Source organism: Callorhinus ursinus, unplaced genomic scaffold, assembly GCF_003265705.2.
Source record: "Callorhinus ursinus isolate GAN/ISIS: 27379988/994484 unplaced genomic scaffold, GSC_fseal_2.0 scaffold26, whole genome shotgun sequence".
NCBI lineage: Eukaryota > Metazoa > Chordata > Mammalia > Carnivora > Otariidae > Callorhinus > Callorhinus ursinus.
Genome location: NW_027397088.1, coordinates 14,488,524 through 14,504,139, shown reverse-complemented (window position 1 = coordinate 14,504,139; position 15,616 = coordinate 14,488,524).

Below are 15,616 nucleotides of genomic sequence, written 5' to 3'. Positions count from 1 at the left end.
CGTGGGAGCGTCTGAGGAATTTTTTTACTAGGATCTCAACCTACAGCTGTCACTACTGCCTAAGGCTAACATTGTCTATATAACACCAAACTGAATTATAAAAAGAAAAACATTATGGTCTCCTGGGTGGCTCAGTTGGTTAAGCGTCTACCTTCAGCTCAGGTCATGATCCCAGGGTCCTGGGGTTGAGCCCCGCATGGGGCTTCCTGCTCCACAGGGAGCCTGCTTCTCCCTCTCCCCCTGCTCTGCTTGTGCTCTCTGTCTCACTCTATCTCAAATAAATAAATAAAATATTTTAGAAAAAGAAAAACATTATCTGGTTGTTTCGAAATAATGAGATTCTCTTGGTATTGTCTTGTAAAAAGAAGAAGAAGAAGAAGGAGAAGGAGAAGGAGAAAAAGAAGAAGAAGAAGAAGAAAAGCTACCATTAACAGATACTTACTATGTGCTGGATGCTATGCTGGGACCTTTACATCTATTTTTATGTTTAACCTGCATAGCCCTGTGAGGTAGCTGGTCTACCCCCTCTGCTCATTGAGGATACTGAGGCAGAATGACTTTCAATAACTTTTTCATTCCCCCCGGATGCCTTCTGAGGGCCCTATGATCTGTATGAAAACTTTGGAAGTGGAACCTGGTCTTTGATGACGTCCAGTCCACACAAATCAGGCATCTGTGGTTCCCCCACACACAACACCCTCAAGCACAGGGATGACGCCGGAGGTTGGCAACCAGGCATCCAGACGTGACATCTTGGTATTGATGAGCCAACCATCCTGAGACCACAGCCCCAAAGCAGACCTCTAGCCGTTCACTCCTCCTCCATCAGACTCCTGCCAGAGAAACCAAAAGAAGAACTCAACAAAGACCATCACGGGTTTTGTCAGTTGCGGCTTCTGACACTCCGCCACTGCTGGGGGTTTTGGGAGAGGAAGTAACACTGACATCACAGAAACACGGAACTGGAAAAAAGACTTGCAGGGGTCATTGTGTTCACACACCTTTACAAGACGAGACCCAGCCCCCTTGCCCTGAAGAGCCAGAAATGGTTGCTCCAACTCCTCTAGTACTTCCTACCAGTGTTTTAGTTCCCAAGTGGAGAAGAGTTTCTAACAAATCAAATTCTTATTTAACCTTGGTCTACTAATATTTTTTTCATCCAGGATGATGAACTAGTCAGCCTCAGTTCTAGCACAAATTTCCAAAATCTGGAAAAGAGTGTGACAGTTAGTCTTTCCATTCCAGGGCTAAAAGCAGCATGATCTATACCCATGTTCTTCCCTTGGGTCCTAGACTGTGAGGGGTTCTGATCTGTACTGTCTACAATTTTGCTGCTGTTTTTCAAATATATGACTGAGCCAGATTGAATTACTGTTTCCCATTCTGTTACAGAATTCGATACCCATGACCTTGCCCTGTGACTTTGAGCTAGAGAATCCACCTATTTAAAATACCTATGAAGTAAAACCTTCTGAAAAGCAAACATTCACTCCCAATTTGGCAGCTCTGCATGTTTAACTTTTATTAATAAAACGCCCTTCTGTGTATGAAAGCCAATAATCTTTGATTTTTATATTCTATATTTGAGAGCAGAGAAAATTCTTCAGAATCGCATTTTTTTCACAATTTAGTTTCAAATGCAATCTAGTTCCTCTTTTTATTAATGTAAGCAGAAAGACTTGTTTTATATTAAAGCCTTCAATGAACTGTTTTTTTTTTTAAGACACATATTTACTTTTCATATACAGGAACTTTCCAGATGACTGGTCAAATTATATGCACCTAGCACATTGATCTGGAGGTAAAAAAAAAAAAAAAAAAGGAACAATGGTGTAAGCTAACATTTCCTCCCATTTATGGGCAACTATCAAAGCACCATGACTGATTTTGTGACATGCCAGAAATTATACACCAAAATGTATGCTGTTCCTTCAAATCAGTCACCTTATCTACTTATTCCAAGGAACTTCCAGTGCCCAAAAGTGTGCTGAAAATCGTTTTTGTAATTTCTGTCAGAGCCGACTGTACACTTAAAAAATACGTATATCGACTACAATTCAACTACAAAACATATTGCTAAAGGCAGCAATCTTTGTCCTTTGAGAATCCATGTGATTTTGGAAACAAAAAAAAGCCATTTCAGAGCAAGTTTAGTGAACAAGAGACGAGATTAAGCTGAGTGATATAAAGGAGAAATTCAAATGTGCCAATAATCTCACAACCCAGAGATAAGTACCATCAACACATTAGTATATTTCCTTCCAGCAAGTTGTTTATGTATAGATTTTACAACAACTGGGATATGCCACATAGGCAGCTTGGATCCCCCACTTTGATCTCCAGTCAGTGTTCCTATTATTCCCATTTTATGAGGTTTGAAGAAGTTAAGTAACAGGCAAACAGTCATACTTCAAGGGGTATCCTAACTTCCCACGTCTTCAAAGTGGGCAGAGGCTGAAAAAGATGAACCATGAGAATGTTGTCTGTTTTTTTCTCTTTCCTGTGACATTATCTTGCAAGAGTAATCTTTGGGTCTACCACCACAACACATGACAGCTGAGAGAGAAACCAAGAATGAGAGAGAAGGATATTATGTGGTTTTAACAGAGAATAAAGAGAATAGGGTGTCACAGCCAAGTCAATCATTTATGTAGATAAACCACGTATATGTGTGCGAGAACATGGCTTTCATTACAAGTCACAAGAGTCTCTTTTCTGGTGCTCGACAATGGAATAAGATCTCTTGTGACGGAGGAAGCACCATCTGTAGCAGAGATCAGAGAAGACGGAATGACTGTTTACATTCACCAGGTCCTTTCCAAAAGTGGTAGGAATCATGCCATGTGTAAGCAACGTTCTCTCAGCACATAGAAAAAAGCCTGTTTTCCAAACCCCTAGCCTGAGCAGTTATTGAGTTAGTGTGGCCCACCACTATCCTGGACCCTGGTGGATCGAGTTCTAGAAGAGGGAGGAAACTTCGCCTCTTACTCTCTCCATCTGGACTGGGTTCTGTAGACTTAGAAACAAGAGCTGAAAATGCGCCATTTTGAAACTTTGACGCTTTGCCCCAATAACAAAGGCGTCTCCCACCACCCAACAGAAGATCCTGAGTTAGAAATGCTGTTTGAGAAATGCGCCTGGGTGGCTCAGTTGGTTAAACCGCTGCCTTCAGCTCAGGTCATGATCCCAGAGTCCTGGGATCGAGCCCCACATCGGGCTCCCTGCTCATGCAGGAAGCCTGCTTCTCCCTCTGCCGGCCGCTCCCCCTGCTTGTGCTCTCTCCCTCTCTTGCTATCTCTCTCTGTGTGTCAAATAAATAAATAAAAAACCTTAAAAAAAGAAAAAAAAAGAAATGCTGTTTGATTTGGTCCTACCCATGTCATTGCAATCTTCATACTGGAGATGTCAAAAGATCCCCCATTTTGCCCATTTTTGCTTAAAAAATGTCTTTGTCTGCAGGGCCAGGTTAACCTGGGGGAAGGATGGCAGCCTTTGAAACCCACAGACCCTCCTTAGTTAACTTTGGAAAGTCAACAGTCAATTCAGTCAACTCTGGGAAGTGACTTCATCTGCCTCAAAATCAATTTCTCCACCTGTGACAAAGGTGAAGGAATCAGAGCATAAAATTATGCCCTCAAAACACAGTTGGGAAGACTCCCTGAAGCTGGGTCAGCCCAGCTGAACCTAGACAAAAGCCCGTGGGTGGAGAGCAGAGAGAAACTGAGAGAAGTCCAGAGAGTTGGTAATTACGGTGTGCTTCCAGAAAGAGCCCTGCCTCCCGCCCCATCTCAGCCCCATCTCAGGCCAAACCCACGGAGGGAAGATGACCAAAGGAAACCCCAACCAGCTTTAAAGACCCAAGAACATGTATAAAATGTTCAAGGTCCGGGAGACCTCAAAGTCCCTTGGGCCCAGCGTGATGGGAAGCAGTAAAGCAGAAATTGGTAGGTGGCCTATCAAGGAACAAAGGGACTATTTCCATGATCCCAAAAAAGGCAGAGGAGTGGCTGGGTGGGGAGGCGGGGAGTGGGGCACACCCAAAAGGTCTCATCAAATAAGATTGGTGGAGCGGGAGCGCCACCCACATCACTGACTGGAGGCAAGCTGGGAATAAGGATGCTCTGGAGCGTGCCAGTTCTGATAGGTAATAACCCACCACGCCCCACACCACCTGCTTTACCCCCAAAGTGACTGAGATTAGGTTTCTGCAACCCTTTGGAATGGGACACTAAACTGAATGCTGAAACAGAAATTCAGTGCGGATATACACAGTTGCATTGTTTGCAAAGCCTGAAATGAGTGCTCACTGTATGAATATGCGTCAAGTACCTATGCATGTGGTGGTTGTGTGAACGATTCTAAGTATTACCATGACTACTATTGACCAGGTATATTTCAGTCTGCCTTCTTTGTCCAGAGAAGTTAAGGCACTAACCAGGCGCACTGAAAAATAAGGGCAGGGCCTCCATTGCATGATAAAAGCTGGAGAAATATTTGATTTTTCTTTATTAAACATGATGGAGAGGTCCCTGCACTTCACACTCTCCCATACTCCCAATAATTCAAGCAATGTTCATGCTTCTTGCCCACACTCCCGAATGGAGTATAGATACTCATGCTCTTGACGCTGGGCTTGGACACATGACTTGCTTTGACCAGTGGCATGCAGTAAGCATGGTAGCATGCTAGGGCTAAGAAGAGACCGAGGCAGGCATTGTGTCTTTGCCCTCCCCACCTTGCAGTCCTACCATCCTCCTTGAACACACGATGTCTCAGGGAGCCATTACTCCTCCAGCCTGGGGCTCCAAATGCATGACATAGAGCAGACTTGAATCTGACCTGAGGCTTGGAACCAAGCCTAGTGGAGTCCAGAGACGTCCAGACTAGGTCAGGCAAGACACGAGGAGCCTCAGCCGAACCACAGTTCCAGTAGTCCCGCCCCCATACTAATGATGAGAAATTAATGTTTGTTTTCACAAGCCATTAAAACTTGGGGTTGTTTGTTACTGCAGAAAATGCTTCTACATTACCCACTAAGACCACTCTTTAGCATATGGAAGCAAAGACAGAGGATGGATAGGTAGAAACAGGGTCAAGGAAACTTTAGGAAATGGGAACAACTCGTCTTTTCAGGAATCTTGCCCGGCAATGCTAGTATGGGGTGGAATAACCATGTAGCTGGTAAAACGGAGGGTGTAGGGAAGGAGAGGAAATAAAGGGTCCTGAGGATGTGTGAGAGCCTTAGGGACCCTAAAGAGATGGATGAGTTCAGGAAAAGACATTTCTTCCCTGTCAGGCTCTCTCCTCCTTCACTGCTCAGCCTTATAGACCATTCTTCTCCATTTCAAGGAATTTAACTCCCTTCTGAGCTTTATGCTTGGTAAATAAACTTTAATGACTTGCAATGAATTCTACATTGCTAGATCTCCTATTTCTATTTAAAATGCAGCAGGATGTACGTTTGGTATTGATTTGAGCTTGTGATTTGAATTGTTCTTGTGTAGGTATTTGTCAAAGAACAGATGTTTTCTCCATGTGTCATTTGAGATGGGTTAAATATGCCCAGGAGGGTATGGTGATATAGAGGTCTCTCCCTGAGCAGACGGGTTGGTTATAAATTGCTCTGCGGTTTTTTTCCTAACCCTGTAATGGCTGAAGTAAAGCCTAGCAGCTGAACAGTTAACCCATTTATTTAATTTGATTTTGATTTTCCATTAAGCTCTCGTGATTTATTTAAATAGGTTCTGAAATTCCAAATTGAAATGTGAAGTATTTGGCATAAAAGGGGATTAGGAACCAAAATATGAATAGAATAAAATCCATTTTTGCAAATCTCCAGGCCTGTCCAATAAATCGTTTGGGAAACCTGCACAAAATTACTCCTTAAGTGGCTCTGAGCATCAATATTACATCTGTGTTTCATAAAACATGGGCTTCAAGTAATAGCTTTTCTTCTTGGGCTGTGCTTCAAAAGTCTACAATTAAAGCCTGAAGCTCGCTCAGGTGTAAATCCCAAAGTCTCCTCTAGAAACTTCCAGAATCTGTGCTCCAGACTCCTCTGACACCAGGTCCATTTCAAGGGGGACTCTCTCCATAACAGCTTCATCTTACCCTTCCTCCAGAGGCAGCCCTGAGCTTCCCCCCTCTCTGCGCCCATCTTTCTAAGGACACAGGTGAGAGCTTGTTGGTTTCTCCCCATTAACATCCATGGTTTCCAGCCAGCCCCAGCACTCTTCAGGCTGCCTTTTCCACAGCCCCACCCCCTCCCTTCCTGCACACACCCTAAGCAGGAAATACACTGAATGGCACGTCACTTTCTATTTCCCCAGCCTTTCTAAATTCATCTCTGTGTTTGCATAAAGGCAGGACTGAGTAGTGGTTAAGAGCAAGTGTCTGAAATCAGGATGTCCTGGATTTAAAAATGGGCTCCCCTCTTTCCTGGTGGTGAGACCTTGGGCCTGTCGTTTTACCATCATCTGTCAAATGAGGATGAAACCAGTATTCACCTCCAGAGTGTTTTTTGTTTTTTTTTTTTAAGGAAACACAGAATCAGGTCCATGATAAACCTTCAATTGCAGAGAGAGGTTAATGCTATTCCTACATTTGGTGCCCCTTATTTGGTCGACAGAGAGATTTAGTGAGTGCTGTGCAGGGGCCCTGCACTGTGCTGGGTGATGAGACGCAGTCTCTGTCCTCGAAGATCTGACAGGCTAGTGGGGAGAGCAGGGACGTGTTACTGCTGGATTAACCTAAGGGTGCATAGGAGGTGTCCAAGCCAAGCTTGGCCAGGGCCAAGGGCACTGGTGGAAGTGAGGTCTCCGCTGAGACCCAGAAGATGAGCTTGTGTTAGGACAGCAGTAGCCCAGCAAAGGGGCCAGCACGTGCAAAGACCCAGAGGTGGGAGGTACACCTCTAGGAACCGGAAGTAGCTTGTGGTGGTTGACTCATAAAATGCACAAGAGGAGAAAGAATGGGAGCCAAAGCAGGAAGGAAGGGGCCAGTTTATGAAGAGCTTCAAAGCAAAGACAATGGGTCTGGATTTTCCTGAAGCAATTAGACAGTGATTTCATCATATTTCCTTCTTCCAAAGCTCTCTGGGTATAGAGGGGAGGCAGGATTAGCAGTAAGACCAGTGGCTCAGGTTGTGCAAGGTGTGCCCTGCATGACGGTGCCACAGCAGGATGGTGAGTGGGGTGGAAACCGGGACAGCCGTGCTCACCAGGCTGGATGCCCCGGCGAGCAAGAAGTCCACAGGGCCCAGCAGCTACAGCAGGAAGACCCAAAACAAACTTAGATGTATATCTCGCACTCCACACAAGAGAAGTTGTCAACTGAATGTGAGATCTAGATGCAAAATGAAATTGTGTTAAGAACAGAAGAAAGCATGGTTAAAGAAAGTCACGTGAGAGATGAAGTGCCTGAAAGCCCGCGTGGTGGCCTTGGGGACTGTGAGAAGCAGGTGCCTTCCATACGGGAAAGGTGGAAGTAACGGATTTAACGGTTGATTGTATGTGGGAGAAAGAGGTCAAGTACAAGACCCACTCTCTGGTTTCTGCAACTGAGAGGATGATGGTGTACTGTGTTAAAAACCAACATTCAATTGAATGAATTATAAAGATCTTGTTGGCTTTATTCAACGATTTGCGAAGGGGGCAGCACCCCATCCAGCAGAGAGAAGGGAGTTCCAAGAAGCGGTACAAATGAGAGATTTTCATAGGCAGAGGGAAATCCTACCAAGCAAAAAAAGTGGGTTGGTTACCTTCCTTTAGGGGATGGCAGGGGTCTACCAGGCGGATGACCTAAGTAGTGCTGATCAGGTGATTCCTGATTGCCTGGTTTAAGATTCTCTTTCTGGAAAAGCCAAAACTATAACTAAGTCTCAGTTGGATGATACAAGGCTTAGCATAAGTGACTCCATCTGGGGCCTGTTGTCTTGCCTTTAACAGGTGTAAGGCCTAAGACAATTACGAGCTGCCTTGATATCTGGTAAAATCAGAAGGACTTCAAATGCTCTAAGTGTAAGTTTCCTTCCCCATTCTGCTCCTGGGGATAAGTTCCCTGAGCTCAACAACCCTCCTTTTTAAGGGGAACAATGCATTTCTTTGAGTAGTGGTCCTCAGTTCCCTGACAGCCTGTGGAATTATTCAAACAAGCCAATCAGACTCCCCCATGGCACCCAGGGGGCTCTCTGTCCTCTGGCTACTCTCAGGCCTGTCCCCAGAGCCCCTGGCTATTCATTCTCTCTCCAGAGGCAACCACCCTGTGGTCCTGCCTGGTGTATAATGTCCTCGCCCAGGCTGTGAGTATATGTGGTTAATAAGCTGCAATTGGTCTCATCCACCCGGTGTCTGGGGTTGTATATTCTGCCATCCCTGTAACCCTAGGATGGGAATACCTTTTTCACCATGGAATGAAGAGGAGGTGATTAAAACAGGTAAAAATCATGGAATCTGGGCAAAGTAGTGAAAGCAGGATCGATAAAGAGTATGTTGCGGATTAGAAAAAAAAAACCAGGTAAAATTCTATTAAATCAGGGAACACAAAGGGAGGAATAAACGTTAAAGGGAAAATATTTATAATTTCCCTTCTGGACCGGTCCAGTCTTTCACATCTCCCCTGTCCCATGCATCTGGTAAAATCCAAAGACCCCTAGCTCAGATACACCTTCTGTGCTCCCGCAGGCTGGGAGGTTCTCTTTGTTCAAACTCTGCATGCGCCTCTGTCACACAGCTTGGACTGACTGGTGCACAGTGACGGAGTGCAATGTCTCCCCTTCTCAGCTGAAATCCTCACAGGTAGGAGCTTTAGGGATTTTAGGGACACAGATGTGCAGAAAATCCTGGGTACTGTGAGCGGAAGGTAAGGCGGGCTGGGTGGCTCCTTCTCATTGTCAGGAAACCAGGACAAGGGCATGGGTGCTGGATGAGTGAGGACACACGCGTGTTCTGGGCTGAGCTGATAGTAAGCTGGGGTGCACCGGGCCTGGGGTGTGCCAGACCTGCCAAGCCTGAGAAATCGATGGAGCAGCCTGGCTGGCGGCGGTCTGACCTCGGCCACTCTGTGTGTCCACGCAAGTGTCACATGAGGGAGTGTTGTGGGGACTAGCTGGGAAGGTGAGCCATTTGAATGGAACGTGCCCAGGTTTCAGCCACATGCCCGGCCCTACAATGGGGCAATACGTGGACTTCTAAAGAAACCACTTATATAGATGGTGTGTTTTGTTTGTTTTTTTTTTTTCAATTTACTCTGATACCCAGGAATCTGAAAGAATTACTGTTAAGGGTGTCAATAATAATAATAATAGCATAAGCATTTACTGAGTGCGTATAAGTGCCTGATACCGTTCTGTTTCTTTCATGCATTTATTCATGTGTTCCTCCCATCTCCAGGAGGAGATTCTATTGAATTCTTCATTTCATCAGTAAAAACACCAATGCACAGAGACATTAAGTAACATGTCTGAGGCCACACAACAGCCTGGTTCTAGAAGTTATGCTATGCTGCCTCTCAGAGTTTAGAGCCATGTTCTTTGCCTCTCCACAGCCCTGGTGTCTGCCGGTGTACGCGAGCGGAGGGTGTATGAAGTTCTTATTTTATTGAATGAATGAATGGACAAATGAGTGAACAGCACCTCCTTTGCTAAGCCATCTACAACCTCTGAGGGGCCCTTAGCCAGCCTTACACAAAGTCATGATTTAAAAAGGTAGCAACAGGGTCTGGGCCCCAAAACATCACGCCTCTCTCCTGTCACTGTGCTTTTATATGTAGATGCTTTGTTTTTGTTTGTCCTGGAGGCTTTTTCCACTTTAGGAGCCACTTATTAAAGGGAGGGGAGGCTTACAGTGCCCCCCAAGGCTGAGGATGGATGAATTCACTCCCATCCGCTCACCTTGGGCTTGAGTTACAGAGCAAACATCGCCCCCTGTGGTCAGCATCGTAATGGCAGGTGGGACCCCACGCTGAGCTCCTTCCAGCCCTGCTCTCCAGCCCTCCTCTCCAGCCCTGCTTTGGGCAAGCAACTTGGATGTCAGGGGAGAAGCCAGCCTTCAGGGCTTCGTCGCTCCTCACCCTAGAAAGTTCTCCATCCAGCATCCAGCTTGGGAGTCTGGGAGCCATCTTTCTACTTAGGGATCATTTCTTAGGGTTGGGGCACCCGATAGGAGGAATGTCAATTCCAGACTGTTCCCGATGGTGTCAATCCACTGTCCTCACTCTCAGTTACCCCTCTGCAGACCTGTGCTGATGGAGAGCGCTAGTCAGAGCCATCTCAAGGGCCAGGGAATGGGGGTACTCATCAGGGAAGGAGACAGGATTCCAAGCTGAGGAAAGGGAGGGCTGTTCATGCTACTTATTCTAACCTGATTTCACCCAAGGGCCCTGGAGTGTGTGCGTGGTCAGTTGTATTGTAGAAAGGCATCGTCTACACTGCCCTCCCCGCCCCCCCCCCCACCCCGCCCCACTCTGGGGTTCTGGATGGTATTTTTCCATCCAGGTTGTCCCATCTTTTGGTTTCTCACACTCCACTTATTCGAGGCTCCCTGCTGCCACTGTCACACGCCCCCACAGTCCCCTGAATGCCCTCGCCACACTGCCAAAGCCTTTATTAGTGATTTAGAAAGACAGTTGGAAGATCCCTTTAGAAAGTTCTTGCCAATGACTCAGTAATGGTTTTGTGATTTTCAAGGGATTGTAGAAAATTCTAATAGCTATCTACTGTCAAGTCTTCATCTCATTTACCTTCTTTAAGTCTTGGTCTGGTAATCAACGATAATAATTGCCATGATAACAATACTGGACATTTTAAAAGCCATTTATGTTACTTCAAGGGATCCTCACCATAACTTTATGAGACAGTATTTTTATCTACACCTATGCTCATTCTCTCATCCCTGATGGCTTGTTTTTATGCAAATCCCAGACATCTTACCATTTTATCTATAGGTACTTCAATATATAGTTCTTTTTTTTTTTTTTTAAGTAGGCCCCATGCCCAGCGCGGAGCCCAGCCTGGGACCCGAGCCCATGACCCTGAGATCAAGACCTGAGCTGAAATCAAGAGTCTGACCCCCAACCAACTAAGCCACCCAGGTGCCCCTCAATATACATTTCTAAACAATAAAGATTCTTTTAAAAACACATCCAAAATAAAATTACCCCACCCTGAAGACCCTATAATATTTTAATATCATCAAATATCCAACGGAATATTTTTATACAGTTGGTTTGCTTGAAGCCGCATCCAAGCAAGAGTCATATAGTGCTTGCTATTAACATGTGTCTTGAATCTCTTTGAATCAGTAGGTTTCTATTTTAGTTGGCTGCAGCTGCCGTAACAAGGCACCACAATGTTAGTGGCTTCAACAACAGGAATTCATTGTCTCACAGTCCTGGAGGCCAGAAGTCTGAGATAAATGGGTCTGTCTACAGGTGGAATTGGTGGCTTGGGAGGGCCATAAGGGAGAATCTGTCCCATGCCTCTCTCCTAGCTTTTGGTGGTTTGTGGCCATGTCTGGCATTCCTTGGCTTATAGAAGCATCCTGCTGTCCCTGACCTCTACCTTCAACTTCCCACTGCATTCTCTCTTGTGCATGTCTGGCTCCAAATTCCCCCCCCCCCATTTATAAGGACACTAGTTATATCAGAATAGGACCCTACCCCAATGACTTCATTTTAACTTGATTATCTCTAGAAAGACCCTATCTGCAAATAAGGTCACCTTCCAAAGTAAAGAGAGTTAGGATTTCAACATATGGATTGGAGGGTTGGGGCCCAATTCAACCCGTAACAGTTTCCTTATGTCTTTTTTTTTTTTTTAAGATTTTATTTATCCATTAGAGAGAGAGGGAGAGAGCTCACAAGCAGGGGAGAGGCAGAGCAAGGAGCCCGATGTGGGACTCACTCCCAGGACCCCAGGATCATGACCCGAGCTGAAGGCAGATGCTCAACCGACTGATCTACCCAGGCACCCCTCCTTATGACTTTTTTTTTCCCTTGTGGTTTATTTGTTGAGGAATCCAGGAGGTCATCCAGTTTCTTCTGTATTTTGCTGATTTCTTCTTCAAGATCCCATATGTTTCTCTGTCCCACTGTATTGCTGTAAACTAGGAGGCAGACCTAAAACCATGACCAGATTCAGGTACGGTTATTTTACCAAGAGCACACCTGGTGGCCCTTAATGTCTGTGTCTCTTTTTTGGGAGGTTATGACTGACTACAGGCTCAAGGACAGCAGCCTGATCCATCCATAGACATGTCCGCCAGCCTTTCATTTAATGGCTTTAATAGCCATTGATGACCACTGCTGAGAGACGTTATTTTGTTAGGGGTCGAAAAATGTAATTTTGAATTCTCTTCCTTCTTCTGCGTTTATCTGAAATTGTCCATAACAAACTGACATCAGCTACTTATCCTGAAATACAGTTCATTCAAGCAAGACAAAATAAATGTTTCATTCATGTTCTTTATTAATTGGCTTTCAAAATAATGAGTTGGTTCCTGAGCATCCTCAAAAAAAATCGACAACAATCAATAAGGATTATTTTTTACTGTTATAATTAACATCATTTTAAAATTCTTTTTGAGCTCAAAATGTCTCATTTTTCATAGTGAAAGCCCCTTCAGGTTGGCTCTGAATTGTTTTGGCACAACCCAAAAGTCTTTGAAGATCTCCTTGCTTTCTGGTAAATCATTGTGTTCCAGGTTCATCTTGTACATTTCTTGTCCCAAACTTACAATAGGCCATTTCTGCAAGGAATATTGGTTCCTTTTTATTGGAAATTGGTACTTTGAGACAAATATTTGAGTGCTAGGGATGCTCACTGCTAGATTATTTCTAGACCTTTCTGTGGGCAGTGGTGGGGAATACTTTCTTAAGGAAAATATATCAAGAGTTCATATCAAAGTTTTCAACTAAAATTGAGAATGAAAGGGTTTTTGCTTATTTTTTTAATTTTAGATTTTCATCTCTTTTAAACTGAAAACCTTAGTTCCTAATAATTTTAATGTTAATTACCCATTTGCATATGTGGATACATACACATACATACACACACACACACATTTCAGATGAACAATACCAATATATTACCAAATAAGCATATGATTAGTAACTGTTATTACTAACACAATATGAAATTTATTAGTAGTTTCTAGTCCCTTAAGGTATATTACTAACACAATATGAAATTTATTAGTAGTTGTCTAGTCACTTAAGGTATAATGCACTCAGGATATACCATTAAGTCACTGTGCTTTAGAGTCACATGCAATAAGTCCTCTTGGTGTGTTTAAGCCATCTACTCAATACATGGTCCGATTAACTTGTTTCATTTTGCTCTCAATTTTTAAGGATTGCTTTCTATATTTTGATTTAATATCATGTTGTAATTACGTAAAACATTTCCGTAAGTACAAAGTCAAATCAACAAAACCAGGAAATTTCAGAGAGGCTGGCTTCCATTCCCAATTCTCCAACCTGCCCGTCCCTCCAACAAGAAACATTTTTATTAGTTTTGGCTTTATCCTACCGTATAAAAAATTCAGCAAATAGGACTCTCTCTCTCTCTCTCTCTCTCTCTCTCTCTCTGTGTGTGTATATGTGTGTTTCCTCTCTTTCTATATATTGCTTAGGATTTTATCTTTTCTAAAAGTTGCTTTTTTTTTTCACTTAATATATCCTAGAGACCACTCTATAGAAAGAGTTGAACATTGAGGTCTTTCTTTTAATGATTTTCATCCTCAAACACAAAAACATTTTCTTACCCTAATAACTCCGAGGTCAACAGAAAGATGGAATGTCCCTGTTGGCGTCAGAAGATTTTCATAAGTGAAAAAGAAACTGTCAGCTCATACTTCCTTAGGCAACTTGTTAAAGTTATCTGGGTTTCCCAAATAAGTGTGTGAGTAACTGTCCAAATTCTAAGAGAACATTATCTAATAACAATACCATCCAGTTGTAGGGTGCTGGAGCATAGCAGAGTTTACGGGAAGGAGCATGGGTGAGGCCAAGTGGGGTGCAGTCCTGGGGTCACCACTTCCTGGCAGTGTGGCTGTGAATGAGGGGTGAGCCAGTGCCTCGTCAAAGGATTAACATAAGAATGAAATGAGATGAGGTCTGTTCGGTGGGCAGACAGAGGGTCAGCAGATAGTCGACATGTGCAGTGTAGTGCTTATAACGAACGGTTCAGTGAACTCTTTCACAAACATGACCCCACGTCAATTTTCAGACCAATCTTTTGAGGTAATTATCATAGTTAGTTTCAGGTTAAATTTATAACACAGTGGGGTTGTATTTGTATGTACCCCTCTTCATTCAATGGAAGTTGAGGTACCTCTTAGATACTCCGTGTGTACAATACATTCTGCCCGTGTACTGGATTTGAATGGCTGTTTACTATATATAATAAGGATATTTTAACCAATGAACACCTGCTTTTTCTTAGAGACTAATACTGATATCACTGATTGATTTATGTGCTATTTGGTCCTTAATCAAGAGTCAACCAAGGGCCAAGATATGGAAGCAACCCAAGTGTCCATCGACAGATAAATGGATAAAGAATATGTGGCATATATATACACAATGGAATATTATCCAGCCATAACAAAGAATGACATCTTGCCATTTGCTACAACATGGACGGACCTAGAGGGTATTATGCTAAGTGAACTAAGTCAGACAAGGACACATACTGTATGATTGCACTCATATGTGGCATCTAAAAAAGAAAACAAACAACAACAAAAAGAAAAGCAGATTCATAAATAGAGAGAGCAAACTGGTGGCTGCCAGATGGGAAGGGAGTTGGGGAGGGTGAAGGGGATTAAGCGGCACAAACTTCCAGTTATAAAATAAGTCACAGGGATGAAAAGTACCCCATAGGGAATACAGCCAATGATACTGTAATTACATATGATGAGCATTTCATAATGTATGTAACAGTTGAATCACTATGTTATACACTTGAAATTAATATAATATTATATGCCAACTGTACTTCAATTAAAAAAAATGTATGGTATAAACACACATGCAAAACCGACAAAGAAGACTCCAAATTTCCAAGATAAAAAATAAAGTCAGTCAACAATGAGAGCAGGGTCCCTGGGAGAAAATACAATCCATTTGTGACCGTCTATTATGTGATTTAAAATGCAAGACAGAACAGGGGTCGGGGATATAAACCTCATTTATAAATTAGACCATGACGTTTTCTTTTTTTTAATTTTTTTATTGTTATGTTAATCACCATACATTACATCATTAGTTCTTGATGTAGTGTTCCATGATTCATTGTTTGTGCGTAACACCCAGTGCTCCACGCAGAATGTGCCCTCTTTAATACCCATCACCAGGCTAACCCATCCCCCCACCCTCCTCCCCTCTAGAACCCTCAGTTAGTTTTTCAGAGTCCATCGTCTCTCATGGTTCGTCTCCCCCTCCGACTTACTCCCCTTCATTCTTCCCCTCCTGCTATCTTCTTCTTTTTCTTTTTTCTTAACATATGTTGCATTATTTGTTTCAGAAGTACTGATCTGTGATTCAACGGTCTTGCACAATTCACAGCGCTCACCATAGCACATACCCTCCCCAATGTCTATCACCCAGCCACCACATC